Source organism: Diplotaxodon limnothrissa, linkage group LG18, assembly GCF_057381915.1.
Source record: "Diplotaxodon limnothrissa isolate DT_005_m linkage group LG18, D_limnothrissa_male_GT1.1, whole genome shotgun sequence".
Taxonomy (NCBI): Eukaryota; Metazoa; Chordata; class Actinopteri; order Cichliformes; family Cichlidae; genus Diplotaxodon; species Diplotaxodon limnothrissa.
Genome location: NC_140613.1, coordinates 43,970,562 through 43,979,410, shown reverse-complemented (window position 1 = coordinate 43,979,410; position 8,849 = coordinate 43,970,562).

Sequence of the window (8,849 nt, the reverse complement as noted above, 5' to 3'; positions counted from 1 at the left end):
GACCGTAAAGGAGACAGGAGGCCGACTCACTGCCTCGGCTAAATGGAGAGGGAATTTCAGAAGGGCCAGGGCAAAAGCATGGACCTTTTTCAGCTGTAAGGGAGGCAAGAGCAAGGTGTGATGTAGGTCCCCGGGGCCTGCTGGAGGTCCAGGTCCATGCCCGATGTGAGTAGCAGCAGGGCCAGTGCGCCCAGGAGCACATCTTTTTCGACCGTAAAGGAGACAGGAGGCCGACTCACTGCCTCGGCTAAATGGAGAGGGAATTTCAGAAGGGCCAGGGCAAAAGCATGGACCTTTTTCAGCTGTAAGGGAGGCAAGAGCAAGGTGTGATGTAGGTCCCCGGGGCCTGCTGGAGGTCCAGGTCCATGCCCGATGTGAGTAGCAGCAGGGCCAGCGCGCCCAGGAGCACATCTTTTTCGACCGTAAAGGGAGACAGGAGGCCGACTCACTGCCTCGGCTAAATGGAGAGGGAATTTCAGCAGGGCCAGGGCACAGGCATGGACCTTTTTCAGCTGCAAGGGAGGGAAGAGCAATGTGCGATGTAGGTCCCCGGGGCCTGCTGGAGGTCCAGGTCCATGCCCGATGTGAGTAGCAGCAGGGCCAGCGCGCCCAGGAGCACATCTTTTTCTACCGTAAAGGAGAGAGGAGGCCGACTCTCTGCCTCGGCTAAATGGAGAGGGAATTTCAGCAGGGCCAGGGCACAGGCATGGACCTTTTTCAGCTGTAAGGGAGGCAAGAGCAAGGTGTGATGTAGGTCCCCGGGGCCTGCTGGAGGTCCAGGTCCATGCCCGAGTCACTTAGATAAATTAAAAATGTTGTTGTTTGGCTTTTTTTTTTTTTTTGTATTTTATTTGTTCCTGAGTAAATCGGTTTGGCTGAGATTAAAGTTATAGTTTTTACACAGCTGAATAAACGTCAAGCAGACAGCTGATTATCAGAAGTGTGAGATGCTGGAGAATATACTCCGGTGTCCTGTTATATTTTAGACAGCAAGGAGTTTATTAAACTTTACCGAAACAATCTGCAAATTTCATTAAAATTGAATAAACTATCATCTTGTCTTTATTTTTAGTTAGCACCTTAAAAGCTTAAAGCTGTAAGCTAATGATAGTTATATAAGAGCAGATGCTGCTGGTGCAATAAGCTGTAGTTTTACGTCCAGTGGATGATGATCTGATTAGTCGACTAATCGCATAAATAATCGGTGACTAGTCGACTATCAAAATAATCGTTTGTGGCAGCCCTACTTCTATGCCCCATCTTTGTTTACTCTTTCCCACCCAACAAGTGCATAAATAAGATGTTAAAAACGTCATCATCATATCAAACATGATCGATTTGGGGGGAGTTTGTTTGGCACATGCTGACTGCATTCTAATTATAACCAGAAGAGGAGGCGAGCAGTGGCGTGTCTAGAAAATTTTTGTTGGGGGGGCCAGGTAGGGGCACAGATTTGGAGAAGGGTGGCAGATTTAATTGGCAGATAATGTTTAAAAAAAAAATTCTACCAACCCTTAACCATAATTCAATAATCCTATAAACCTAATAACCAAATGCACTTTTAACTCTTATTAGAATGAGATTTTAACCACTACGGTGCAAAGTTTTTAGATACTGCGTTGATAAAGTACAAGAGATACAATCAGTGCTTTGTCAGTGTTTACTCAGCATTCAAGGACATCAATATTTGCATAGTATTTTTACTGACATATAGTGCACATATGTTTTGGGCAAAAACATTTTTGAAAATTAAAATACGAACATTTGTAACAAACAATTGACAAATTAGCCAATGCCAATGCAAAACTTTATCTGCCTGTTAAAAAAAGAAGATAATCTTCTCACAAACTGGTGTTTGATTTTGAAACAGGAAAAAAGTAGGGAAACAAATGAAAAGACTAACATTTGAATAAAACCTGAAAGCAAGTAAATACTTTCTATGCTGCCTTATGGTAAACTTTGGTAATATTGATAAAGAACAACACTGGCTGATGATAAAATACAGTCAGCTGGCATGGTGACACTGCCAGTATTAACCTGCAGGGCTGGACTGGGACAAAAAAATTGGGCATTTTTACTACAGACCGACCCACCAGGTAGTAAAGCCATAAAGCCTTTGAATGAAAACAAATGCTGTTGTGACAGTGATGTACAGTCTTGTTGGTATATGTATGATTTCTATACATTTTACGTCAGATAAAAACTTTGGTTGTAAGATTTAGATAATTATTTAATAAAAACTAGGTATTTTAAATGAGAATAAGAAAGAAAAGTATTTCTTTGTGCCCACCTTTCCCTGTTAATGCCCTACCTGGCCCCCTGGCAAAACTTTGCTAGACCCGCCCCTGCACAGTTACCAGCTGTCAGCTACATAAAAAAGGATCCTGGTGTTATTTATCTCTCAAAAACAGTTGATAACTTCAACTCATTCATGTCACCTAAAAGGTAAACCTGTTTCTCCATCACCTGTTCAGCTCTGATGATTCAGTAAGGACATCTCCTGGTTTCATCTTCATGTTTCCCTCTCACCACATATCTAAACAGACATCATGACCAGCAGCTTTACAGCTGTGGCTCCAGCAAACATCAGCTGATACTAGAAATTAATATTAAATACATTCTAACAACAGCTGATCAAGCTTAAAAGTGCTGCTGTTGTTTAGCGCAATATCTGCTGGTTTCCTCTTTCTGGCGCAAAGTGGGCGATAAACAAACAAGAGAGAAAAGCCGATCAGCTGATCATTGATCAGTTTCATGATTGAAGTAGCAACAGGAGAGGGAGGGGGAGAGAATGAGAGAAGAGGCAGCTGTGCAGCATAAAGACAGAATAAATCCAGCTTTGTGTCTTTTTTCCATTCTAGCTGAAGTCCGGGACAAACCGCGTCTCTTCTCAGCTCAATACGAAACGCGTAATATTTTCTCTGAATGAGGGACCATTCCATTTTTAAGGAGCCGTTGGCAACTCTACTAACCTTATGAATAAAATAAAGTTCACTATCAGTAACATCATAGCACCCACCCAGCTGTATAAAAACTCCAAGCTGGCTAGAACGCAGTATGAGTTATTGCAACTGACAGTAAAAAGTCAGCAACATGAAAATAAACTCCACCTAAACTTGGTTTATATCTGACCCAGATAGACTGCAGGTCATAACTTCTTACCTGAAGTTCAGTTCACCTGACACTCGGACTGGTGGCTGCTTCGGGTCTCTCCTCCTGCCTCCCCTTCCCTCATCCACCTGTTGCCTCTGTGGAAGCCCCGTCATAGCCACCACCAAACAACGGAGTTATTGCTACACATCGACCTGCATCTGGCCAATCCACCACCTCTCATTGTTCATGCCATTACAAAAAAAATAAAAAATAAGTCACTGGGGATATGCCCGATGGCCAGTCCAGCTATGTTAACCTGCAACCAAATTTGCAGCTCCATACAGCAATGTTACGACTTAGATTATATCTTATAACTCATAACTCTTATGTTAGCTGCCCTCAGTAGCCTACTGTCTGAAATATTCCACAGCTGCAATAATTCTTTAAGTGTTATTTTTTTCCTTGGGATTCTAATTTCACCGAAGTTTACTAAACTCAACAAACTTGATATTACTTACCGGGACATTTATTCTGTCCTCATTTTCTTTCACCGAAAAATTGTTTCCTGCAGTGCCATCTTTCGCGCTTGGCTCTCCTACCTTTGCTAACGTGATGCGCATAGCGCAGAAGCGATGCTGCATTCACTTACACTCGGATATCTGAGCGTCACCGTGAAAACATAATCGGACATTTGATATTTGATTGAATTTTATTGTTTTGCCTTTGGGGTGGCACCTGGGGTGGCCAGTCTGGTTTGGGGGGTGGCCTGTGCCCCCCCAGGCCACCCCCCAAACCAGACTGGCCACCCCTACCCATTTATTATGGGTAGGGGTGCATAGTCAGTAAAAGTCACCAAGGCTCTGCAGAGCTCCAAACCTGCTCTGCCACAGACAGAAGCATCAAAAATGTGCGCTGGGAGCTTCATGGCATGGATTTCTACAGCCAAGCAAATCTATATGTGTGTGGCCAAGAACCTTAGTCCATGTAGGGCATCTTGGCACAGTTTACTTGTGTCAGCTAGTGGGAGGGCAGAGAGGGCAGCCTTTACATTGTTTTATTGTAGAGTGACAGGAACTGCCTATGAGCTTCTAATCAAGCAGAAGTGTTGACAGAAAATCTATCAAAGGAAATAATTGATGAAAATCAAAGAAGAGAAATATTTATGTGATGTTCCATTTTCCTGAGAGCTGATTGGCTGTGATGACTCCTTCAAGTACTACATGCTACTTTGTCCTGCTAGTTAAGCCTGCTGTCTGTTCTCAGGCCTCCTCCTGTTTCACTGCCATATATCCACCACTAGAGGGCTCCACTGACCTGCCTGCTGACATCACAGCACACCCCTGTGGCACCTGCTGTGAGGGGTGTGGCACCTGCTGTGGTGGAGCCGTTGCAAGGCCTGGGTCGTGTAGCAGCAAACAACTCCTCCAGAGAGGCTGTCCTGGTGGGGGAGAAGTTCATGGCCCACTTCTCGGCGGAGGGAGCCGTGTCTTGGCAACCAAAGGAGTAGCCTGTTTGAAGTCTGAGTGACTTCCCCACAACGGCTCTTTTAAGAGCCACCCACAAACCTCTAAAGAGTGTTCCTGTCTTTTTTAATTTTTCTTAATAAATGGAGCTCTACTCCAAAATAAACTAACCTCTTTTTACTCTTAAATAACTTGTCTTCACTATGTTCCTACAGGGAGTGCAGAATTATTAGGCAAATGAGTATTTTGTCCACATCATCCTCTTCATGCATGTTGTCTTACTCCAAGCTGTATAAGCTCTAAAGCCTACTACCAATTAAGCATATTAGGTGATGTGCATCTCTGTAATGAGAAGGGGTGTGGTGTAATGACATCAACACCCTATATCAAACACACACATCCACACATGTGAAATAACACTAAGTGCAATAATCTTTTCTGGCATCGTTGTATTTTTACTCAGTTGTATATAGCATTCGTATTCTATTTTTATCTTATTGTATATTTTTATTCTATTTTATTCTACTGTATATAGTATATTATTTTATTCTATTCTGTACAGCTGTGTACTGTATTTATTCTTATTGTATTCTAATTTTTGCGTCATAACTTTTGCACTGTCCACTTCCTGCTGTGACAAAACAAATTTCCCACGTGTGGGACTAATAAAGGTTATCTTATCTTATCTTATCTTATCAGGTGTGCATAATTATTAGGCAACGTCCTTTCCTTTGGCAAAATGGGTCAAAAGAAGGACTTGACAGGCTCAGAAAAGTCAAAAATAGTGAGATATCTTGCAGAGGGATGCAGCAGTCTCAAAATTGCAAGCTTCTGAAGCGTGATCATCGAACAATCAAGCGTTTCATTCAAAATAGTCAACAGGGTCGCAAGAAGCGTGTGGAAAAACCAAGGCGCCAAATAACTGCCCATGAACTGAGAAAAGTCAAGCGTGCAGCTGCCAAGATGCCACTTGCCACCAGTTTGGCCATATTTCAGAGCTGCAACATCACTGGAGTGCCCAAAAGCACAAGGTGTGCAATACTCAGAGACATGGCCAAGGTAAGAAAGGCTGAAAGACGACCACCACTGAACAAGACACACAAGCTGAAACGTCAAGACTGGGCCAAGAAATATCTCAAGACTGGTTTTTCTAAGGTTTTATGGACTGATGAAATGAGAGTGAGCCTTGGTGGGCCAGATGGATGGGCCCGTGGCTGGATTGGTAAAGGGCAGAGAGCTCCAGTCCGACTCAGACGCCAGCAAGGTGGAGGTGGAGTACTGGTTTGGGCTGGTATCATCAAAGATGAGCTTGTGGGGCCTTTTCGGGTTGAGGATGGAGTCAAGCTCAACTCCCAGTCCTACTGCCAGTTTCTGGAAGACACCTTCTTCAAGCAGTGGTACAGGAAGAAGTCTGCATCCTTCAAGAAAAACATGATTTTCATGCAGGACAATGCTCCATCACACGCGTCCAAGTACTCCATAGCGTGGCTGGCAAGAAAGGGTATAAAAGAAGAAAAAATAATGACATGGCCTCCTTGTTCACCTGATCTGAACCCCATTGAGAACCTGTGCAGACTTTCACACGTATTTTTTGGATAAGTCCACACACAAATCTTTTTTACACACACAAATCCCGATTTACAAGTACAAAACTGATTTACAAGTACAAAATATTTATGACCACAATTGAGCCCATAGTAGTAAAGCACTGGAAGGATGAGGTGGAAACAGGAAGTGTGTAGATTCAGTGGACTTTGCATCCTCCATCTGCCTCCATGCTCTCTTTACTGGTCTTCTAAAAACTTCTCCTGTAGCTGTTTAAATGTTTAGGATAGCATTTAGAATTCAACGTTTGTCATTACACATGTCTAAATACAGGGTAACAAAATACAGTTTGCATCTAATCAGTAAGTGCAATAAGAGCAGATTATGTATAAGTTCAGTAGAGAGCAGATATACAGATGGTGTAGCATACAGATGTTCTGTATTGCTGTACAGATGGGCAGATATACAGGTGTACTGTGAACAAATATACAGATGTGCTACATATATGCAGATGTATCGGTGTGAGGTAAACAGATCCACAGAGTGCTATGAATATATCTACAGCAGTGGAAGCGTAGCTCTCTGAACAGACTAACAGTGAACAGTGTAGGCACTATAACAGAGACTCTGTCAGTGTCCTAAAACTATAGCAGTAACCAATGTGAGCATGTGGTGAATGTTGAGAATGAAATGATCACGGTCACTGGGAGGAGGAGTGTAGAAGGGATCAGTGAGTGTGGATGGAAAGGCTCAGCGGGGGCTGAGTTCAGTATGGTGACAGCTGTGGGGGAGGAGCTCTTCCTAAACCTGCTGGCTTTAGTCTGAAGGCTCCTGTAGCACCTTCTAGGGGGGAGGAGCTGGAGGAGTTTATTGGCAGGATGAGAGGAGTCCCTGAGAATGATGCGTGCTCGGCATAGACATCTCTTCTTGTGGACATCCTCAATGGCAGGAAGTGAAGTCCCTGTGGTGAAAACTGCCCAACCCGCTGCAGTGCCTTGTGGCCAGCAACAGTTCCCATACCAGAGTGTGACACAGTTGGTCAGGATGCTCTCTATCACATAGTGGTAGAAGTTAACCAGTATGTCAGTAGACAGGTGGTTCTTCTTCAGTGTCCTCAAGGAAAAAAAGGCGCTGATGGGCCTTCTTGACCAGGCTGGAGGTGTCAGTTGACCAGGACAGATTCTCAGAGATGTGGGTCCCCAAGAACTTGAAGCTGGAGACCCGTTCAACAGCTGTGCCATTTATGTAGATGGGGACATGGGGGTCTCTGTTCTCCCTCCTGAAGTCCACAATGAGCTCTTTGGTTTTGCTGGTATTCAGGAGCAGGTTATTGTCAGCACCACACAGCTAGGTGCTTTACTAGCTGAGTCCAAAATCCACAAGTTTGGTGATCAGCTTGGAGGGAATGACTGTACTGAATGCTGAGCTGAAGTCAACAAACAGCATTCTTACAGAAGTATTGCATAAATATCTGAGTACACGTTGCAAGAAACTGCATTCCCAGATCACATCCAGTGTGTGCTGGAAAATTTGCAACGATTCTACAAAAATGTTCCACGTGGTGGTTTTTTTTCTTCCTACTGGTGATGATCCAGTGGAGCTCCAGTCACTCCAGGCTCCCTTGTGGTGCCACAAAACAAACTCGTGCGTCCATGACTGATCCTGCTGCTTCACTTCTGTATGACTTGATCTTTTCATCACAGTTCACTTTGGACAAGCAGGAAACAGAGGTGACGCTGACTTGTGGCTTTGCAGGATGATTCCCTTTAACAACAAGAGCATGCACACAGTTTGTTTTAGGCCACCATGAATAGCTCACATTGTAAATGACAAAGAGCCAGTATATTATACTGCAGCTTCCACTCACTGTGACAGGATGGCTCGTAGGAGGTGATTACACTCTGCTTCATTGGGTTCCAGTTCAGATTAAGGGACAACACATGAAAAGACAGAAACTGGAAACAAATGTTAGAAAAATATTTACTGTTAGAAAACATTCAATGAAAACAAAATTGATTTTTCTGTTTGGCTTCAAATCGGAGTCTCCAAAAGCCAGTCAGACAGTAGAGTTGGTATAAACATAGAGAGGAGATGAAGCTTTTTTCTAGACAGAGGAAGGCAAATATTTAGATTCACTTAAAAGGATAATTCTGTATTTTTAGCACTTTCCACTTTCACTTTCTTGTCATTGAACCATAATTAGCTTTAATTTCACTTCAAATACACGAACACAGAAAAGTAAGAGTGTGATTCTGCCAAAGGTAAAACCTAAAATGTAGCATTTTGAAAGAGTTCAGAGAGTTCAGATATTTGCTGGTCACTGCATTTTTGTGCGTGCAGAATTGCTAGTTTGTTGCAGAGCATGGTTCGAGGTTTTGGAGAAGCGAGGGGAGACAGCCACCGGAAGACACCTGGCGCGGAGGCGAATAAGATGCTCTTTTGAACTTTTTTTAAAATCGTTAATGAAACTTTTTTGGTTGTGAAACCTACGTATCTATTGTATCTGTTTGACGTTGAAGGGGCGTCATTAAATTTAAGCCCTAATGGTATAAAACATCTGCTTGTGCATTGTTAGTTAGAGATCGATGCTGTCTGCGTACAGCGGTCGTCTCTCCACGCGTGTTTGACTTCACCCGGCCGGATCAGTGTTGTTATTTTTTTGGATTACCTCCTGTATCCCTTCTTGATATTTGAACCCTAACACTGCTGTATATGTGCTGGATTATTTGGACTACATTGCATTGTACA